At 36.3% G+C, this 23,928-nt stretch overlaps 1 protein-coding gene across 1 annotated transcript in view; it reads left to right on the plus strand.

Moving 5' to 3' along the window:
- Positions 1-3,611: 3,611 nt before the first annotated feature.
- LOC119074299 (protein winged eye) overlaps positions 3,612-23,928 on the plus strand; it is a 96,244-nt gene continuing 75,927 nt past the window's right edge. The window contains exon 1 of the mRNA XM_037180318.1: positions 3,612-4,043. The gene's annotated coding sequence lies outside the window, so the exon portion shown is untranslated. The remainder of the gene's footprint in view (positions 4,044-23,928) is intronic.

Consider the following 23,928-nt stretch of genomic DNA (forward strand, 5'->3'; position numbering starts at 1 on the left):
GAAGTGCTTGAAACATAGAAAGTACGATTTTCGACGCATATAGTATGTAAAATACCAATTTCATTCAGTTTGTTCTCGGCATGTATGCGTACTTTTCTCATCTTCTATGGACAGTTTTATGTAATGCAAAATGCAGAATTATTTAATGAAAAATATAAATTATAGAAAACACACCCAAATTTTTTAACTGTTTATCAACGAATTGACTCCATTTTCAATGTGAAGAGAATATCAGGCTTGCCGAATATATAGTTGGGGCGAATATACAAGCTGAATAAAATACAAGAATAGACCGGCTGAAGTTTGGTGAGGTCTTTTTTCATTTTCTCAATTTTTTTCTGGAGCTACTAACTATGAAATATGTGAGATATAAATAGGCAAGCAGGAAGAATAGTTTCATCGGTCGACATCCAGCTGTTGAACAGTAAGTATCTCCACGAACTTTCTATCAGTCTCGAAGTCAACTACCAATTTGGTATTCAACTACCAAAAATTCGAGCTTTAAGTAGGCAAGCAGACAGTCGGTGCGCACTTCTCGAATAATAAACATCTCCGCCGAAAATGACGTTTGGTAGTCAATTATAATCATGCACGTTAGTAAGCGGGCGTAACGCAGGTCCACTACCAAAAATGTTTTTAAAAAAATTTGGTGATGGCGGAGCACATTTACAGCAACTTTTTGCCTTTTTTCTTTTGGCTCCAATGGCCTCCAAACTATGATATCTAGGAATCCATACGAGTTCAACGAGCTATGACAGCTTCAAAATTGGCCGAGATATTGAACCTCGAAATATTGATGAAAATAAGCAAAATCTTGATTTTTCAGATAATGCAAATCGCCTAGGTTAGTTAGTTAGTTACTCCTTAAAGTTTCTATAGATTTTCCTGAAATTTTGATTGTAGGCTAATAATGTCCCAAAAATAAGAATGGGAAGAAAAAAGTAGGAAAAAATCCATATCCGAAAGTCACCATTCAAATGCCATATAAAAGCCAATTTGTATGTGTATGTGTGTGTATGTTGTATATTTTGGTGCATGATATGGATGGTCATGTGGTGAAAGGTGTGTTGTTTTGTTATGTGTTTCTTGTTGGAAATTGTGTGGATTATTAAGTTATAACTTCCACTAGGTTGGTTCCTAAAATTTGGGATGACAGATGATTCCTCTGGCACTTCCTAACTTCCGTCTGTTTTTTTCGATGAAATTAGGTTATTTTCGATGTAAGTGAGGTGTTCCAAGTTTGGTTCCTAAATTTTGCGACAACAGATGATTCCCCTGGCACTTCCTAACTTCCGTAGGATTTTTCAATGGATTTGGGTTATTTTCGATATAAGTGAGGTGTTCCAAGATTGGTTTCTAGATTTTAAGATTCAGACTGATTTCTCTAGAATTTTTTAATTTCCATAAGGTTTTTTAATGTTGTCGAAATGATAAACTTACAAAAGTGATGATATCAGTCAACCCTAAAAGGGTAAATCTGACGCAAGTCATAACTTAACCCACTTGGACAAAAATTCACAGATTACATCATGGGCGCACGTTAGCCCGTGACGCAAGTCCTATTACTAGAAAGAAATTCAAAAGCTGCTTTGTGACTCAAAATATGTTTGGTATTCTTTTTATATATTACACACTTGTCACAAGGAAGTCGAGGCTTGCCGAGACTGATAGTGATAAGTGTGTACTTTATTTTATCGCATACGCGGTGTGATTCCCCGAAAAAATTATTCACCTAGGATATATAAACAAACATTATACTTCTGTAAATTGTCAAAGTGTCATTTGCATATCTTGTTGTCTCGTTTTCGCTTATGCGATAAAAAAGAATATGCACGTATGACAAGCCGTCTCGGCAAGCCTCGACCGCTTTTTCATACGTGCATAATATTTATTATCACATAAGCGAAAACGAGACAACAACATAGACCTGAAGTGTTATTTTTGAATTAAACTTCTAGTGAAGTAATTTTGACATCCGAACACCGCGCGTATGTGATAAAGAATTTTTTTGGCCTAATTTTTGCTTCGACAATTTTTGCGTACAAGCGCAGAATTCGTCACCTTCAGCGATATTTTTTGTGTTGTGGTGCACTGGTTTTTTTGTGAATTTTGCAAGCATACGAGGGATTGAGTGTATAACATCGCTGCAGCCACCAAACATACCGCAACTACTTAAAAGTATGAGCCCTGACCTCTAACCTCTAAGTATGGTTTCAACTCAACAAAACGTACTCCGTGTGAGAGCCATGAGAGAGTGAGCTGTCAACTAAACAAAGCAAAAATCGAGAAAAATCAATTTTGTCTCTCACACTGAGTTCTTTTTTGGTAAGCGGAAATCAAGCATTATACCAACGCACTTCAAGCAACTTTTAATGACAGCTACCAAATAGAATACTATTTTGAATTACAAAATTTGCAGAATACAGTGTCACAATTTGTTTGATACACTGTCCAGTTTCGGTGCTCCATTTAAAGTACCATTCATGCTTGAAGTGCGTTGCTTACATAAGTTTCCATCACAATCTGTGCAAAGGTTTCTCCAAGTGGCATAAATTATGACTCACAAACCAATTTTTCCTTAAAAAGTAACACATTTTTGCGTGCTTCAATGGTTTCAGTTTTTCAAAAAAAGAAAAGATTTCGTTTCAGATAAATCATCAAAAAAACAAATATTTTTCCGCCTAAATGTAGGCTACAAATTTTTTAAAGGGTCGATTGCTCTTAATACGAAATCTGTGATGAAAATGTTCACAATTCAGTTCCAATAAGCTCGAACAATTTCATTGCATTATTACAAAGTGAAAACTGAAAAATCCTTTAATTTTTGAAGGCAGTTAAGCAGGTTTTTCCGATTTTTAATTTCGCGGTTACATTCCCTAGTGTATCGTAAACCGGAACAAACTATGACCTAACTCTTTTTAATTCTAGGAACAGAATTGAAACGATGCTCCTGCAACTTTATAAATCATATTATTTATCAGCTTCTTTGTCGCCCTCGCTCCTATGTCAGAGGTTATCATCTGTCTTAAAAACATTGGAGTCACACTTCCTTAAAAAGCGTAAGTCGTTTATGAATGGCATAGACGATTGTCATTATGTCAACTAGGGCTGCATTGTATTGCACAAGAAAAAAAAAACGTCTTCAATGGTGTAATTGAATGACTGGTTTCACATTGCAGCTACGCTACACACATCACCCTATCATTTCATATTTCACTTAAATATATAAATACTATCTATATACAAGTAACATTTGTACAGACTTCTTTAAATCCCATTGACTCATCTGCCACTTTTTATTGAAGCAGCAACCTGTGATGGGAAATAATTTTTCTTCCTCTTATGCGTTGTGCAAAGAAACAAGACGAAGAAAAAATTATGGATGGTATGGGTTGGGTTTTATCCGAACCCCACACACGCACAGCATGTTGTCTCGCTTTAATTCACATTATATATACCGACCATTCCATTTTTACAGAAGCGCACGGCATGAATGAATCGAGTGAACGAATGAACGAAACAGAACATCATTTGAATAGAGAATTTAAATGCAGAAAGCAAAGCGTCTGGTGCTATTTCATTTTTATGCTCGGAAATGGAATTTTTATTTCAGTCTAAACGGAGTCTTTAAGCGATGTAGTTGATTGTTAAATGTCAAATGTTTTGTGTAACAAAATTAAACAGAAAAGTCATTCAGTTTTGAGGAAACAATTTATGATTTTGTTTCTCCTTTTCGATACGTATAATTGAATGGTGAATACATTCTGAGCGAAATTCTCGTCTATTGTATGAAGAAAGAAAATTAAAATAAGAAAGAAACGTGTTTTGACCAACACTGAAGTGTTATTCTTTTCGGGCGAGTGTTACAAAATGCATTAAAAAATTCATTCCGCAAATGTGACATGACGGAACGAATGTGAAATGTGCGCTTTTATACGAATTTTGTGTCAGTTTTGTGTGTGTGAAAAAGCAATCTTTGCCTCTATTAAATGGATTATACCGAAAAGCTCAACGGATTAAAAGGATAACGATCATTGCAAAAGGTATATTTCGCATCAGTTGTATCCATACGACCGAATATTGTAGCCTTAAAGCGAAACTCAGTGTTTGACATAAATCAGCTGATCGTAGCGAAGTGTTAAAGGATCTGAACAACTATTGTATACTGTATTACTGTATGCAAAAACTATCATGAATAACTGTTCGATGAATGAAGCCAAAAGATTTTCGGATTTTCGGTTCTTCGAACTATATTTTTCTGTCTTTGACAACATTCATTTTTGTGTTGTTGTTTTCTGCCGACGGTAATTTTTTTCTCTTTTGGTTGCTCGAGTGATGTGAGTACTTACGGTACTTACAAACATATTGTTGCATTATTACTTTTAGAATAACTTTCAATTAGGATATAAAAATGTTGGAGAAGTACGGAAAATTTTCGTGTAACGGCAATCAGAATAGCTTTAACTGTTGAAACGGAAAAAACTTAGTACGTCTGGTGTGACATTTGTCGATCTGAACTGAAGCAGGGTCTTTATTCACACAAATCATATCCAATATTTAGTACATAAAATAGATGAAGATGTTTGATAGCTGGTTATGAGTGGGTGGAAGCACCTACATGACATCGGGGGCTTTTTGAACATTTAGTTAATTTTATTGTTCGTTGTGAAAAATAACGTGTCAAGAGTCGTCAAAAGTATTTCACAACGCAGGCGAAAAAAATAGTTATTTTCTCCCCTCCGCTGAAACTTTGGAAGTGTTTGTTGTGAAAAACGTTGCGTTTAACTCGGGAAAAAAGTTGGAAATTGCATTTGCTCAGGTGAACTATGACCATCGCTACGCTCTGGCCACAAACAACACCACAGAAATGAAATTTCCAACTTTTTTTTTTCCCTCGTTGAACAAATAACTATTTCATGTTTCGGGGCCGAAAACATTCGCTTTTTCGACCCCTTGTCCTTTCCCATTTTTTAGCCCAAATTTACATGGAGCAACCTTTGCCTTTCGGAGTTTGGTTCGATTCGTCAAAAAAGAGAATATTAAATTTTACTGCCTCTCCGCACTGATTTCCATTCAATATTATTATCCTAAAAATCATAAGCGAAGAGTAGAAATTGCGCTTCCCCTACATCGATTTTCTCTTTTTCGTTTATGCACAAAAGGAGAGTATTTAAGGGAAAATCCCGCCGTTCACCTCACATGCCAATATACTATTACAGATACGGTTCGTCTCGACCCGAAATCCAATAATCATTAACGAAAAGAAAAATCCGTCAAAAACAGTTACGTTAGAGTCACGTTAAAGAGTTGAATCGAAAGATCGATACCTAGATGTTTTTACCAAGTGGTAAATATACAATAGTCATTTGTGTACCTGTTTTGGACGATTGATTTTAGGCAATTTCGCGGATTGTAGGCCGAACGAAGTGAGGCTTACAAGCGAAAGTGCCTTAAATCAACCGTCCCAAACAGGTGCACATGTGAGTTTTCATGCAGAGGGCCGGAAACCCGAGAAAATTCGAAAAATTGCCCTCATTTTCGGCCCCGAAGCATGAAAAATAATTTTCATTACACCAACTACGAAAGTTGTAATTTTCGCTTCCCGAATGAGATGCGAAAGTATAAAAATTCAACTCTCAGTTAGCCACGACATCACAAGAGGTGCGAAAATACTTTCGCCTCCCAACAGAGGAGCGAAAGTACTTTCGCCCCTCAAACGAGGATGCGAAAGTAAATGACAGCAACAACATGTGTTCCGTCTGGTGTCGTTGTGATCACTGTGATTGTTGTGATAGAAAAGAACGTTGCCAATAATTTATAAATTTTTCTTTTACCAGGGGGCTGCCGCCCCCTGGACCCCCGCATATTTCAACTTATTTCGGTAAATTTCATCAGTTGAAACATTATAAGGAAGCTCAAATTACAATTTTCGTAGTTGTTGTAATGAAAAGTTTTGTGGATCACATGGCACGACGTAAAAAAATTCAACCTGTGCGATTGCCGCCCTGGCCTTCGGCCACGGGCTGCAAACTTCGCACACGGTTGAATTTTTTTACTTTCGTCCCTTGTGATCCAAATAACCATTATATTTGAAGTGGAAAAGTGGTTCAGAAACTATTTTATTTTACAAAGAAATACAGTCGACGCCAGTGGAATTTAGGCATTAATTCGCCACGTCAGCTCCTACAGGTTCACTCAAAAAGTGCTTATAGTGGTAGTGGTAAAGCCGTATGAAGACATATATGAACGGTTTCGGTTGTATGATTGGACCAGGTGAAAACCAACTAACACTAATTCATGACTCACTGAATTTACCGTACGCCTACTATCAAATCACTGTCGGAATACAGACGATAGATATCTTAATCGGGTTTCGTGTTTCAAACAGATAGGTGCTAATATGACGACTGGGTCGTTTCGACGGATAGAGAGAATATGTCGAATGATTTTGATTTTGGTTGAGAGAAAATGTATTAAATTATCTCTCAAAAAACCAGCTGTCATTCTACATCTCTAACATCTCTAATGTCCCTCTAACATATATCCCTCTATCCGTTGATACGACGTCCCAGTCGTTATATTAACATCTCTCTGGTTTCAAAAATTCAATTCGGTTCGGGTGGGACTTTCCATATCGCTACGGTTTCGGTTTCTCGGATTGTAAAATTAAAATTTGGAAACGACCTTTCTCATCTCAAACCTTTCTCAAACCATGTGTTATTGCAAGTATTTAAATAATATAGAAACACTTGCAGTGAAATGATTCTATCAGCATGAATGAAATCACCCTGAATGGAATCGCTGATCGGAAATCACGTATAATTTTGCCGACAAACCATTATTTTGTATTGTTTATATTCGGTTCTTATCTTCATTATTCTCTCTCTCTCTCTCTCTCTAAATAATACAGTGTAAAGCCATTCAGTTCATGATATAATTTTCCACAGACAGGGTTTTTATCGATCTTAACATGAAATAAATTCTCAGAATTTCTACTAAATCGATTTATTGCATTGGCGTGTATATATCGACATTAAACACTGTTTTTCGGAGTATTTTTAGCCCCGTACGAAGTACTGGGGGCTTATAAGATTAATATGCCGTTTGTAACACGTCGAATTGGAAGCAGACAGTAAGGGCAAAGCATTTGGTTATGTTCATAGACTACGAATCCGCAATAAAAAAAATGTCCGTCCGTCCGTCCGTCTGTGACCCCTCTAGCTTGAGTAAATCACAACCTTTTCTCAAAATTCTTTTTTTCCCTGATTGGTATCGACAAAAGTAAGGTCAAGTTCGAAAATGGGCATGGTACGGTCGGCCCTTCCAGAGCTAGGGCCCTATAGGTGTTTTTCAGTCTTTCGACGATATCTACCGAAATACGCACGCAATAGTTGCTTGTGATATATCAAATGAAAGGTATTGACGAGTAGAACAAAGTTGCTGAACATTGTTTTTGGGTAAGATGCAACCCGGGCTTGTTGGGAGGGCTCAAAGGTCGGTACTCGGCCCTAAGTGTTTTTTGCACATAAATCGAGTAAATCTCATCCGATTTTGCTAGATTTAGTTTTTTATGGAAGGTAATTGAATACCGAAAAGAACGTGGCGAAAAAAGTTTCAAATTTGGGCCCTTGGACTAAGGCCGCTACTCGGCCCTAAGTGTTTTTTGTACATAAATCGAGTAAATCTCATCCGATTTTGCTAGATTTAGTTTTTTATGGAAGGTAATTGAATGCCGAATAGAATGATGGCGAAAAAAGTTTCAAATTTGGGCCCTTGGACTAAGGCCGCTACTCGGCCCTAAGTGTTTTTTGCACATAAATCGAGTATATATCATCCGATTTTGCTAGTTTTTGTTTCGTTTGAGAGATAATTGAATACCGAAAAGAACGTGGCGAAAAAAGTTTCAAATTTGGGCCCTTGGACTAAGGCCGCTACGCGGCCCTAAGTGTTTTTTGCACATAAATCGAGTAAATCTCATCCGATTTTGCTAGATTTAGTTTTTTATGGAAGGTAATTGAATGCCGAATAGAATGATGGCGAAAAAAGTTTCAAATTTGGACCCTTGGACTAAGGCCGCTACTCGGCCCTAAGTGTTTTTTGCACATAAATCGAGTAAATCTCATCCGATTTTGCTAGTTTTTGTTTCGTTTGAGAGATAATTGAATACCGAAAAGAACGTGGCGAAAAAAGTTTCAAATTTGGGCCCTTGGACTAAGGCCGCTACGCGGCCCTAAGTGTTTTTTGCACATAAATCGAGTAAATCTCATCCGATTTTGCTAGATTTAGTTTTTTATGGAAGGTAATTGAATGCCGAATAGAATGATGGCGAAAAAAGTTTCAAATTTGGGCCCTTGGACCAAGGCCGCTACTCGGCACTAAGTGTTTTTTGCACATAAATCGAGTAAATATCATCCGATTTTGCTAATTTTTGTTTTATTTGAGAGGTAATTGAATACCCAATGGAAAGTTGGCAAAAAATTTTGGGTTTCTAAAATAATGTCGTAAATTGTTGGTTTTATTTGAGAGGTACTTCGTACGGGCTTTCGTAATTGCGCTCTGCGCAATTTTAAAAATGAACACTTTCAGTAAATTTGTCTTGCATTTTGGTAACAGACGCATTAGAGGGTTGTAGACGTATTAGGGTTCCGGGCGTATTACGGCTACGGACGTATTATGGTTACGGACGAAATAGGATTACGGGTCGTACGGGGCTAAGTCGCAGCAAACGCTCCGACTGTTCTGATGCCTTGTTTATACCAAACATTATTTCTCTCAATTATTCCATTGATATGACGTCATTATTATTTATCTAGGTAAATATATCCTACATTAATATGTCGATAAGTTGATCGTTTGCGTCAATACAATAAAACATTATAAGGTACCAGTGCATATACCACGAACGAATACTCTTCTGTATATTACATTACACGTACACTCGTTACACTCGTGTTTGTGTAATATACAGAAGAGTATTAACTCTCGGTATATTCATCGGTACCTTAATGTACTATTAAAATGTCCTAAATTAATATTGACGTGAATTTCTTCACGTTTCGTTTATTAGCCCCGTACGAAGTGCTGGAGGTTTATAAAACCGCTATGCCGTTTGTAACATGTGAAATTCTCAGATGGTTAGACCAAAGCGTTTGTCTAATGATAACTTGAGTAAATGTGAACCGATTTTGAACACCCTGATAGGTAATGACAATAGTCTCACTTCCAGATGACAATCAACACATTTGAGTCGGTCCTTCGTGAGCTAGGGCCGGCTAAACGTTTTAAGGTTTTTCGAGTATATATCTACGGAAAATGAAACGTAGTGCAAATGTATCAACATAGGCACTGACGATACTAATCGATGGTAAAAGGAAGTTTACGAAAATCGGGTCAGCTGATCATGAGTTAGGTTCCTAGGAATTTGACTATTCAACCCTAAGTGTATTTTGCATATAAATAGAGTAAATTTCATCCGATTTTGCTAATTTTCGTCCAAACGTTTCAAATTCGTGTCCCTTATCTAAGAGTTTTGTGCACATGAATCAATTAATTTTAGGATCACGTTTGCAATAGGTTTACATGTCGCACGGGGCTCAGTCGCAGCAAACTCTCCGACTGTTCATCCGTCCATCTTTTCATTTTTGTTGAAGTTTTTTTTTTTATCCCTATATTACGGTTGTCTCGGATCGCTTCAAATTGTGTAATGTTTGTAATCCTTATCACTACTTAATCGATAACGGTGCCTTTTTTCCAGATAAGATTTTTTTCCATATCCAATGATTCGTCTTACTTGAGTTAATACCCATAAATCAGCCAGAGTACGATATGGAAATTAATTTCAAGGGAGTTTTTATGTTTATGTTACTCATATCAGTCAAAAAACCCTTAAGGGGTAAATGTGACGCAAGTACAAAAAACTTTTGCGCCACAAATGGCAGATGTCTTCTACTCTTAATAGTTAGGTCCCTTAACGTCTGCCACAGTCGTCTAGGAAAATCTATAGAAACGTTTAGGAGTTGCTGGATGCACTTTTCCATAGGAAGCAACTAACTAACTAACGTAGGCGATTTCAGTTATCTGAAAATACGAAATTTTGCTTATTTTCGTACAAAAATCAAAATTTTGAAATTCAGTATCTCGGCCAAATCTTAACCTACGATAACGTGTGATAGCTCGTTGAACTCGTTTGAATGCCTAGATTCAAATTTCCAATTTCCAAATTTCCAATGGAGTTATTGGAGCCAAGGGGAGAAGGAGAAAAGTTGCTGTATATATGCTCCATCGTCTACAAAACTTTTTTTGTTAAACTTTTTTGGTAGTGGACTTGCGTCACGCCCGCTTACTGACGTGCGGGCAATATAGATAGAGAAAAAAGAGGTCGATGGATTAATTTTATTTTGATATAACCAAAATTAAAAATTGTTCTACGGCTTTTCGGTAGAATTTTACCAAGTGAAAGATGTCAGGAATTATATAACCAAATCGGTCTTAAATGCGTATACTTATAAATACGTATACATAATGCACAACACATTATACGTTAACTTTACTTCATGTGTGTATAACGAAGGCATCAAAGTAACAATAAACAACTCAGGTAAAAAACGAAAACAACATTTTCGTGGAAGGTGTTTAAGAGTTCTTTTTTTTTGTTATTTAAATTTCCGCACGTTGTCTGCTCGGTTGAACTTAATAACTTAAATAAAAAATATTTGGCGCACCCGTCGTTATGAAACATATTGAACTTTAAAAGCAATTATCAATAAATTTATTTCTATGCGTTGTAGAGGTAGAATAAAGCTCGTGCCAACTCTATTTTTTATTTTTTAATAAACATCCGAATGCAAAAGGTTGTTTCATCGGAATTGCATTGTATTACCGTTGTATGATCGTAGATTTAGTAATGTAGCACATGTTACCACCCCTAATAAATAGATAGTAACGCATCGAGGGGACTTGAAGGTACAGACATAGTAAAGATGGGACATAGAAGTTTAATGTCATGCGACTGTCGTGGTAAAGTGCCGTGATAAGTGTGTGATGTTGGGTTTTATATTGATGTTATGTCTAACGAACGAAATAAATATTACCGGTCGTCGTCGTGGAGTCTGTCTTTGATCCTCAACAATATGGAAATGGACGAAAATCATCCCAATTTGTAAGAAAATTGTCCTATGATAGATCAGTATGCCAGCAATTAAGCGGGATACATTAAGTAGAGAAGGCGTAGCAGAGCGACTGAGAGCAAGCGGTTCGACATTTTATAGAGTTCGGTTCGATTAAACAATTTTTCCTAAAATAAACTTAAAACTCATGCTACAGCCCTAATGCATTTCAACATAGGCAACCAATTAGAACAGTATATTACATTAGATGCGGCGGAAGTCATTCGTTAAATGAGTGATCAATTTGTGATACGAGCCGAACTCACAGATTTGTTTGCGACTGTCACAAATCGATCCTGAGTACTTGCAAGCATCCAATGGTCGCTATATCATTGGCTTTTCATCCGAAAAATTGTTATGACAAGCCCCTAACGAGCACGTTCCGTTAGAGGAATATGTATGTAGAAACCTTTGGAATCTAACATCTAAGATCCAAACTGTATCATGGAAATTCATGTCTTTGATCAAGTTGGCATTGTGTTAAACTTACATTTGAATGCAATATTTGGGTAGTCTCTGCCAATAGCAGATGATTAACTGGATAAATAACACCAGCCACTGTCGTTGCAGGTAAAAGGTTCCTTTTTGTTTTTCGTTATTTAAAATTAGTCACGTAAATGCTGGCAAACCATCATACAAATCACAGCCATCCTTATTACACAAAATACAAATCTATAGACAGAATCCTACATTTTTCGTTGGCATTTCTGCATTCCATGTATATAAAGTCGATTCGTATGTATGTACATACGTGTTAGTCTAAAAATGCATGTGTATGAGTGTCTTCACCCAACACAACATTTATGAATTTAATACGCGCGTGGTATTTTCCACTATATCGTTTCGTTCAATGTTCGCTCTTACAGCTCTTACCTGTACGGGTTTTACGCCACAGCTTATTTCCAGATCTTATTCAATGGCACATTTTTCGAACTCAGGTTATTTCATTAAAAAAAAATTATCACAAAATGCGATCATTTAAATTCGAAATCTCTCTATTCAATATTTACAATCACGCTAAGATCACCGTAGAACACCGTAGACATATAAATCTGAGCCGAAATCGTTTTGTGGCAACAAAGTTTCGTTCATTTTTAGTTCAGTTTTCATTAGATTCGGTAATTTTTTGAAATAAATCGACCCAGACTTTAAGAATACAACCTTTGTTTATTGGCACTACCCGCCTGTTGTTTTAAAACATTCAGATCAAAATTACTGCCTTTTGGGAATTTCATTCAATTTTGCACTTAGACCGGAAATTACGAACAAAATTACGTAAAAATTGTGTCCCCGACATGAAAAACGAAATATTTGATAGTGTGAGAATTGGTGGGCAAATTAGCGCGAAGAATTCGAAATTTTTTCAAAAATCAAATTTATTATCACTTCTTCGTAGGGGTTTGTGTGAAGCTTAAAAAAAACATAGCTAACGCCGACCCGTACGAAACACCTATTCGTATCAAAAGCTTTTACTGTGAAACTCTTCATTTCTTTTACTTCATTCTCTACTGAAAAGCTATTCGCCCTTTAAAATCACTTACATTATCCACTCTTTGCCTTGTTATCATATACAAATAAATTGCCGGAGGCAATATAGACAGCCCCGTACGAAGTCAACTTTCATAAATTCCTATTTAAACAGCTATATACCGCTATATTTACCTATATCTTCCTATAAATAAACATTTCACAGATGAATATGCTATTATATAGCTCTATATGCCTGTATATAGCTCAATATAGGTGAATATAGATATATATAGATGTCCATATATGGAATGCCTGAAACACCCCACACACATAACAAATTATTTCCATGTTGACAGAAACACTCTAAGTACCATTTTTCCCAATATATATCACTTTTATTAAAATCCAATATGGCCACCGGCAGCCATTTTGTTAGGAGACCGGAAATTTTACCGACGCTTTACATTCGTTAATACCTTTCAAACAAAAAAAAATCATGAAATTCGGTCAAAATTTACTCGAGATATTGACAAAATACTCCACGTTCACTGTACGGCCGAGTAGCCAGATAAGAGCTCACTCCAAGAAACCTAGCTCACGCTCCGGAGAACATAATTTCAAAATCTTTTTTTTCCCTGATTGGTACGGTCAATACCTATCTAATAAAGCTAAAACAGACGAAATATGTTCAAATGTGGCCGACCTACAAGCAAAAACTGCTTGCCGCCCTGTGCCTGTTTCACACCAAGGGGTCTAACTCACGAGTCGGTCATCCGATTTTCCATAAACTTTTTTTTTGTCGATCGGTATTGTAAATACCTTTTATTTGACGTATCAGTCACAAGTGTAACGTTTGAATGTCCGGAGATATCTTCGAAAAACCGTAAAGCACTTATTGGGCCACAGCTCGGGAAGGGTCGATCCAAAATCACTCATCTTCGAACTTAGCCTGTCTTTTGACATTACCAAACGGGAAAAAGAAGAATTTTCAAAATCGGATGCGTTTTACTCAAGTTATCGTGCAGACGGACAGACGGACATTTTTTTTTCACTGATTTGGCATCTCTAGACAACCACAATAGGTTTCCCCTTACTCAGGGAGTCCAATTCGACGTGTTACGGATGTATGCGTAAACGCATAAGACCCCAGTACTTCGTACGGGTCTAAAAAGTAACATGATTAGAGACACATGAAGCATATCAGACAGTAGCCACTAATCACACGATGGAAATGAATCAAATAATTGTGTCTAGTCGAGATCAAAACCATATTGCGCAAAAGAGCCCCTCTCTCAACAATGGCTAGTTGTTCAACTGGCATCAGACTGGTGCTGCAAATCTTTTGAATAAAAAAAATAAAAAAAAGTTTGGAACGATTACCTCGGGGATGAAGTTGGAAACTTTCAGAGACCGGAGTGTACTCCAAGAAGAGTAATTTATTCCAATGAATTCATAAATACGCAAAAATTCACGGAACAAGTATTTTCGAATTCACACAATTTTGACACAATTCAAGAAAAAACACTTAAAATGTTAAACCTTTTCTTTTCTGTCTTCTGTAATAAAGGCCGCACTCGAAAAAACCGGTCCTCACAATATTTTCATAGTAAATTGAATGATAAATTGTCCCGAATATAAAGTAAAAACAAAACGTTACATTCGCGTCGCGATACTGGATTTTCAAAATACTAAACTGGCAACTACCAAAAACGTCATCGCCTACATTATGTTGGTGTAAAATTCTACGTAAAACCGTACGAAATATGCATCTTACACAAAGTGATGTTGGGGACACATTTTACTGTACGAAATACCTGTCTAGGAATTATTACCTAAATTTGTATCCACAAAAAAAAGTCTAGGAATAATTCGTCTAAGACTTTGCAAATATTGAACTTCATTTTTAGACAGATGAACCAAAGCCACTAGGACTAAGACCAGTAGGCTACGTGCCCTATATGTAAAACGAAAAATGTCAGCTATGCTGTCACCACTTTCTATGTGTAATTTGTACTTCTTAGTGACGATTTGCTTTTCCGCCAAAATTAAGACGAATGTAATAGAAATGCAATAAAATTTGCAATCAAAGAAAGCACAGACACATTTGGCGGATTCTATTTTAAAGGGAAAAGGTGTAACGTGGATCATAAAGTTCAAGCTTCCGTGCTATGTTGAAGTGTGTGGACTGGCTTCAGGATATTACGGATAAGTCCTTTATCCGGACTTCCAATGAAACGCGACTTTACCTTTCGGCTGTTTATTGGAGAGTGACTTAACACAATTTTACACTTAACTAAGGTCACTAAGTTCTTACTATTTCATTTAGACTTCATTGGATCACTAGATAGAATTACATCAAGTGCATATTCCAACACTCCCACTCAATTGATATAAATCTATCGAAACTTACTCTTAGCCCACAATACTCCACAACGTCTGCAACACTCCCACTCACCCAGTTTCCATTGTGACTAGCTCCTCAGACGAAATCCACGCCATGCTCGGAATTTACCGCCACTGTGAGATATACTGCTCACTCAGTTTCCATTTCTATTCCAATTGACTTAAATGAACCATCGAACACATTGCCGATTGACTTTACCGTCACGTCCAGATTCGCAAATTAAATGAAATTTTTGCACCAATTCAACCGTTGCACCAACCCAATTGATCTTGTATGAACGATCGACCACGTCGCCGATTGACTTCTCCGGCATGTTCATTTTCTGAATCTATTTTGGCATCCGACTTGAGTTTTTGGAACTGTTGCCTACCGACTTTCGGCTTGGCCATTGCATCCTTCTGTCTACCGACTTTCGGCTTGACTATTCACACAATGCGTCTACCGACTCTCGGCTTGACCATTGTGAAACCAAATGATTTGTGAGTGAAGAGATCGCTGATTCTTCAGAGTGAATCCTGATGTGACTACCTCCGCAGACAGATTGCACCTTTATCCCGAAGTTTACCGCCACCACTCTGCAGCATTGTATGCCAACAGCATCTACACTTTGCACAAACCAATGTCTGACGTAACTGTTACCGTCGTTACCACGAATTTCCATCTCCTGAGCCACTACGAGCTATTTATACTTTGTTCACAAAATTCATTTGTAACAAACAGTATAGCCTGGGCCCATAACCAGTTGGAGTGTGTGGACTGGCTTCAGGATATTACGGATAAGTCCTTTATCCGGACTTCCAATGAAACGCGACTTTACCTTTTGGCTGTTTATTGGAGAGTGACTTAACACAATTTTACACTTAACTAAGGTCACTAAGTTCTTACTATTTCATTTAGACTTCATTGGATCACTAGATAGAATTACATCAAGTGCATATTCCAACATGTTTATGTCCATTTGTTGTTTACATCACAAATGATAAAAAGTTTTTGTGTGAATTTTATGATCCGAGGCGGAGCCGAGGATAATTCACACTCGGCTCCGCCTCGGATCATCAAATTCTCACGAAAACAAGACTTTTAAACTGTTTTCATGCATTGGGCATACATTTCAGAATTTTTCGCGAAATGAAACGTTGTATACGCATCTGTTGTAAACGGTTGATTTTAGGCACTTTCACTTCGTTCGGACTAAATTGCCTAAAATCTAACGTCTACCACAGATACGTAAATTACTATGTCCCGAATTTTGTAATGCATTTTACATACTGTGGAGTCGAAAGTTCATGAAAATCGATGATTAGACCGATTTTCTACCCGTAAAAGAACTTTCAATAAAAATTTGAATTTTGTTTTCATTTGGCACCAAGCCTTTCATTTTGATAATCACCTTGGTCTCGACCTCGTTAGGTTCCTCTCAGAGCTCATAGACTGTAGCGACAGGTGCGTGCTGAGGAACTAATCACAAGTTTTTTTTTTACTTACTAAACAGTATTATCAACAGCTTTCACATACCACGTTTTTCATTTACTTCTGTGAAGTGAAAATATTATTAAGAACAAGAATTCAAGTAACTATACACTACATTTTAATTACAAAGCACTCTGTTGGAATTATTCTCAAGTTATTTGTTTACGGTTCAAATAGTACATGACAAATTGTCACACTCGTAAATTCAGTCATTAGGACACTCTGTCTTTTCTTCACTCCTATTGGCGGTAACTACGAGCTCCACATCGTCTCTGTAATCTGCTACTGCACGTTAATGAGCATTGCTTACAGCACGTCTGAGAAATAATCTTACTTTTCCAGTTAAAATAGCATTGCAGAGAAATGGAGTTAAACCATATTGGAAGTATTCATTGGGTCAACAAAACAGGTTCACAATCTAATAATGGGTGAAAGTTGAATTTCAAAGCTAATAAAAGCGAAGGAAGCAGTTTTCTTATAAATCATTATTTGGGATTAATTCTATAAGCAGTAGTGTCAGGCAGTGAGGGCTAGGCCACAAGTCTTATGTTCTTGTATATCCATTGAAATAGTTATTTTCGTGTGTAAGAAAATTTAAAATCTTTTGATAAGATTGACATCGATTTAATGCTATACATACAAAAAAGCATAATTTGAATTCCGTCAACTTTCCTGTTGTTTCAGCGGTAAAATATTATTATATCAGGCGAGTTCATAAAAAAGCGGGTCGGTCATAAAAATTTGTACAAAAATAAATTACAAGAAAATTATGGTGCGTGATACATTAAAGCAAATCTCGTATTTCGTGTAGGATAATGCGGCAAGAGTACTTTTGACGCTACAACACACACACACACACACACACACATTCATATACACATATCCCCATGTTCCACCATTTATGCAAGAAAATACATTTTATAAATTTCGCTCTAACGTTTTAATGTACAATACGAACGCAGAAGGTCATAAAAACCATCGCATTTGAAATTTAATTAATGAAATTTGAGAAGCCATCCAACATTCGTATTTAGAATGTTTTTAATATTTTTTTTAATAGACAAATTATTAAAACTTTCAAGGCGATTAGAGGCACCAATACTGGCAAACTATTCTGATGATTATCGGTGCAAATGCTACATTCATCTTAGTTTGCGGAATTGTTTGATACGTTGTCTGTTTGTGCTGCGTTTGTTGTTTTTAATTTTTAGCATGATATATGCACAAAATCGAAGCATCAGGGCCTTTCAGAGCCGGATTATAGTTCAGCTGCTATTTGGTTTTCAACATCGATCTTTAAAGTAAGAAAGTTTTGCCGGAATCCATTATTCCCTTGACTGAAAGTCATGGGTCTTACGAATGATAAACACTCTAAAATGTTTGTCACACAATGTTCACTACTATGATTGAAAATACATGGAATGTATGACCAAAAACCTTAAATATAGAAAATGTTTGTCACACTTTGTTCATTCCTTGATGCCACGATAACTTGAGTAATTCTAAACGGATTTCCAAAAACTTTTTTTTAATCGACGAGGAATTACTTAGGTTAAGTTCGAAGATGGACTATAACAGACGGGTGATCTTAGAGATATTCTAAAAATAATTTCTGTCTCGTCGCTTGATTCCACGATAACTCGAGTAGTTTTCGACGGATTTCCGAAAAAAAAAAGAAATTATCGACGAGATATTCCCAAAAGAATTTTTGTCGCGTCTCTTGATAGCACGATAGCTGGAATAATCCTCAACAGATTTTAAAAAAATATTATTTGACTAAGAATGAAATTCGTGCGGGTAACCAGATCATCATCTGTGTAAATAGTCTACTTATCATCAGTCAAAAACACTCAAAAGAGTAAAAGTGACGCAAGTCCCTGTGCATACTTCCAAAAAAACTGATATCGCTGGAAGTAACGCATTCTGCGCTTGTACGCAAAAACTGTAACAGCAAAAATTTGACCAAAGAAATTCTAGAAACAAAATTTTACCAAAAAAATTTTGCGTCACGAAGTGGCAGATGGTTCGGACGTATTATGACATATTCTTGCCTATTTTAAAAAATTTCTTTAAAGTACTTTCCTCAACATCTGCCACTTGTGACGCAAAATTTTTTTGGTAAAATTTTGTTTCTAGAATTTCTTTGGTCAAATTTTTGCTGTTACAGTTTTCAACTTCGAGGAGCCCTAGCTCCGAAACGAGGCCGGTTCCCCCCAAATTTTTTTTTCTGGAATGTCTTAGAATGACGACTAAATCTACTCCCAAAATTTCAACAAAATCTAAAGAAGACTTTAGAAGATAGGAAACACGGACGGACGGACGGACTAACAAAGTAACGTAGGATTTTTTCATTTCGTTTAAAGTACTGAAATTGACCAAAATGTATGGAAATGGGGCTTCTTGGAAGATTTTTTGCGTGGCCAAATTTTAAGCTGCAAGAACGTGTGATAGCTCGTTGAACGGTGTCGGGGAATCTCGCACACGCGATCATAGTATGCGTCCTTTTACGACATGTAACGAAAAGTCATGACTGTGCGAGATTCACCACTTAGAGGTGAATCTCGCACACCATGAATTTGTGTGGTGTGCGAGATTACCCTACCCCCGTTGAACTCGTACGGACGCCTAGTTTTTTTTAATGGTAATTTGGAGTCATTTGTCTTTGAATTGTAGAACTTCAATATTTGCTGTATATATGATTCTGCAGTCTACGACAAAATTTTTTTTTAAATTTTTTCTAGTAATAAGACTTGCGTCACGGGCGCTATGCTAACGCGCGCCCATGATTCTGCAGTCTACGACAATTTTTTTTTTTTTTTCTAGTAATAAGACTTGCGTCACGGGCGCTATGCTAACGCGCGCCCATGATACGGAGTAATTTTCGACAGCTTTCCAAAAACGTTTGTTCTGAAATTCGTTAAGTTCGTTAATCGAAATACTGGAGTAATGATCTGCGATTTATTCCGAAAAAACTTGCTGTCTATGCTAGAAAAAAAAATTAACGAGTGTGAACTTTGCGGCCAGAGCGAAACGAGGGCCGTAATCACACGACCTGCATACCTTATTCATAAGCAAATAGGGCCAATTTTCAGTAGAACATCAAAAATATTTGACGTTTCATTTAAAAACATTCAGCTACGCTGATTCGACATCTTTGTCGAACGAAAATATTCCCTTAGAATTATTTGCTATAAAAGTCTTATAATCTAGAAAATTTCAACGAGTGTGAACTTTGCGGCCAGAGTGAAGCGAGGGTCGTATTCATACAAGTTTAAATTTATTTAGGAGTTTAGCAAGAAATACGTCCTCATTACAGCGTCTTTTAGCAGACACAGTAATATCGAAGCATCTTTTGTTTGAAAATGTAGAAATAAGCAAGGTTCAGAACCTTGAAAATAAGCTCCCTTTGTTTATTCTGAAATTTGATTTTCAATAAAATAAAAGGAGCGAACAATTTATGACAAAACAAGACAAAGAGCTTCTTTGATCAAGATCAATCTATGATATTTTTGTAACAATTACAAAAATTTATTGAGAAAATATCAGTTAGTCAGTCAAGGGACCTGACCCACCCATAAGGTGGGGCCTAGTTTACATTCATGTAAAATTGTAAGTGGAAGCTATATTGTTAGTGACGATGTAAGAATTCACAAAATATGTGCAAAAAATGGGAATAATTCCGAAAAATTCTGAAAACTCTGAAAAAAATTCTCAATAATAAGCCCTGATATCATCTGTTCTCGTATGTCCAAAATGATAACATAACTTCCAAATCATCAAAATAAATATACGACTTTGGTTGTCCTTTACCTAGCCTAGCCTTGTGTGGTTGGCCTATCGTAGTCTAGGATGCATAGTGATTGAAATACATCCCTCGCTGGGTATAGTCAAGCTACTATATTGATCCAACACGCTTGCAGTGATTGGTAATTACGATGATATCCCATAACGATGAGCCATCATTTAAGTCAAAATGATTGAGAATAGTGATCGGACCTTAGAGTAATCATACCTATTTGCTCGGACCCTCAAATAAAGCAATAAAGGGAATATTAACTAGTACTGTGTAACAACTTCGATGCATGGATCATATAATATTTAGGTATAACTGCGCATGCATCCAAATCGTCAATATGATAAAAGTAACAAGGAGTTAGTGATTTGAAAGTGAAATGATAAATAAAACCTTTTTTGAATTCTTTGGGGGAATATAATACTTATTAACAAAGTATTATTTGGTAAAAGGGCTTTATGAATCCTATCTACCCGTGAAAGAGGATTTATTCGTATAGTATATGTTCTTCTATGCGTGGATAGATCACGTTTAATCGGGTGTTGTTTCTACTTTAACAACGGGATGGAAAGAGGACCGTTGCCCCTAATCAGTATCGTTGCTGAGTAATTAAAACGATATCTTTCAGAAATTATCTTGACACTGCCTCATATGTTAATAAAAAATAATAACTGAAATCAACGTATCACATTCTGTATTTACGGGAAATACGATTGACAATCAAATCGATGTTCGTATACGTTCACAACTTTCTACAAATTTATTTACTTTTCGTGATAACCGATGATAACAATAGCATACAGTTAATTAAAGACGTTTATCGAGTTTCCTAACACACGGTAAAAAAATATGAAAAGTCGAAAGAAACAAACAGCCACACACCAACAATGTTCTATATATTCAACAGTCGTACCTTCTCGCAATCATCGTCGGATACGAAACTCTCGTACTGTGTGTGTTTCTTTAACCTGTCACAGACGGCAAGCATATTAACAGTTTTACTATTCAAACTTCATTTGATCGAAGATTTTCAGAAATTGATTTCTGAAATCTTTTACTTCATTTGTTTAGAACATGATTTTTGCTATATAAAACCTCACTAGTCAGAGCTTGTCGTTTATTATTGCTGTCGTTGTCGATAACAAATGAAAGCCGTCTGTAACACGTTAAAAGAAATGTTAAAATATTCGTCACTCGCTATGATAATTTAATTAATACCGAAATCAGGTTTCCTATTTTGTCACAAAAAGTTTTATGAAATAACAAAATGCAATTTCAGTTTTTCAGATTCTTGTCTAATTTCCACCCAGAAAAAAAAACCGGGGAAAATTCATTCAATTTACTTTTGTTAGAATTCTCTCGGGAACCGATGTATACTAAGCTCAGTGGAGCCCTTATTTTTGCGGTGTTTGTTAACATAGACTTAAACATTTCCAACGTGTCTCAATGCTGACGAATGCTGACATTGGATGTGTCGAAAAATCAGTAATCGAAAATGATATCTACAAGTTGTGGAAGGACCAGATTTTATTTTTCGCGATTTTTGTGAAATATGAATTTTCGCATGCAATAAAATTCGACTGCAGCTGCACATCGAGTTGGGTTATTTCTTAAAGGGATTATAGCTTCCAAGTTTTGCCCTAGCATATCTTCGACTTTATAACATACGACTTACCAATTTTCTGTCACTTAGAGGTTATCAGTGGCGTCGACTTTCATAGGGCACACCTGACATTAGTCTTCGATTTTCAATATATCATTATATTTTCGAAACCCCTAAATTTCCGGAATTTTGGGACGACATATCATTCCTCTGGCACTTCCTAACTTTCATCGAATTTGGGCTATTTTCGATATTAATGAGGTTTTCGGAGGTTGGTTCCTAAATTTTGGGATGATAATTTTCGATATAAGTGAGGTGTTCCAAGATTGATTTCTAGATTTTCGAATTCAGACTGATTTCTCTAGAATTTTTTAATTTCGATAAGGTTTTTTGATGTTGTCGAAACGATATACTTACAAAAATCGTTTGCTATTTGGTCATACAGTGACTCGGTCATATTGACTATTGACGGATTCAATGATGGAAAGGGTTGTAACATATCATCAGTCCAAAAAACCCTTAAAGGGTAAATGTGACGCAAGTCCTTTATCTTACTTACAAAATAACTGATATCGCTGAGCGTTACGCATTGTGCGCCGTACGAACTTATAAAAAAAATGAGCCAAAAAATTTGTGAAAGATGTTGAGAAACCTATTGTTAGGAAAATGGTTAAAAAATGTACGGAAAGAATTTAAACGGAAGAAAAACCGAATCATCTGCCTCTTGTGATGCAAATATCTTTTTGTAAAATTTTCTTTCACTTTTTTGGGTTAATGCGTCATCCTCAGCGATATCAGTTATTTTATAAGTAAGATAAAGGACTTGCGTCACATTTACCCTTTAAGGGTTTTTTGACTGATGATATGTTACAACCCTTTCCATCATTGAATCCGTCAATAGTCAATATGACCGAGTCACTGTATGACCGAATAGCAAACGCTTTAAGTGCCTATGTTTATTCAACGCAGTGTTTCCCTAGGGAGATAAATAGAATTTGAGCGAAATTGCCCTCGCTTCGCTGTGATTCTGGTCACAGAGAAATATACTCAGTATATTATACTGTTACTGTACCCGGTTACCCTTGTATCCATTTTCAATAATTTCTCTAAAAGATAATTAATCTACTATTAATGCGTTGCACCTGTAATAAGATTAGTTTAGATATTACTCGATTTATGTGCCTAAAGCATAATTATAATAATATTACTTGAATGCCTAGCAGTTAGTACTGTGCCTTCAGATGACTAATTCGAGAAGATTCTCACAAGAAAAAAAAATGCAACCGATTCTAGATAATTATTTCGTGTTTATTGTTGGCCCTTTATTCAGCAGCTTATATATTGTATGATTTCCCGTACGAAAAGCCTTTCGCTGCAACGCTCGTTCAATGTGAGTGCTACATAAATATTATATGGTTATAAGCACAAATGACTACCCAAAGTCAATGCATCTATACTCTATACACACAGTCTATATGTTTTCATAACACACCAGCTGATTTAATTTAGATAAACATTTTGCTGTTTAACGATTTTATTCAACATAAAAAAAGCCAAGAAGAAAAAAATGTGTGCTGTTTATATTATAAACATTTTTCATTTTGTATGCTGGTAGGAGAGAGGATAGAGAAGTGATTAGCATATTGCATTTTTCAGTCTTTTATGGTTTTGGTTCGGTTGTGTATGTGTATGTGTTACTATAAAATTTGTTTACGACACCATATTATTCCAAGAAGCAAAAAAATAAATTCAATAAATAGTAAGTGTAGTACTTGATATATTTTGTAGTTTGTGATGTATAATTTCCCTTATCAAAATAGTTTACATTAGCGTTCAGTTCATTACTATTCTTAAATCACGGTGGGACTGAACGAACTTTAAATAAATATGTCGACTTCCATCTCGGTTCTTTTCATAGCTGAGTTAGGGGAGGCGTGTACTATCCAACGGCACATGTTGCGGGCTCAACCGCTGAGCCGTTTCTGAGAACTAGGAATATCGTCGCCTGGCTCCGCGGAAGTTG

Source organism: Bradysia coprophila, unplaced genomic scaffold (assembly GCF_014529535.1).
Source record: "Bradysia coprophila strain Holo2 unplaced genomic scaffold, BU_Bcop_v1 contig_151, whole genome shotgun sequence".
Taxonomy (NCBI): domain Eukaryota; kingdom Metazoa; phylum Arthropoda; class Insecta; order Diptera; family Sciaridae; genus Bradysia; species Bradysia coprophila.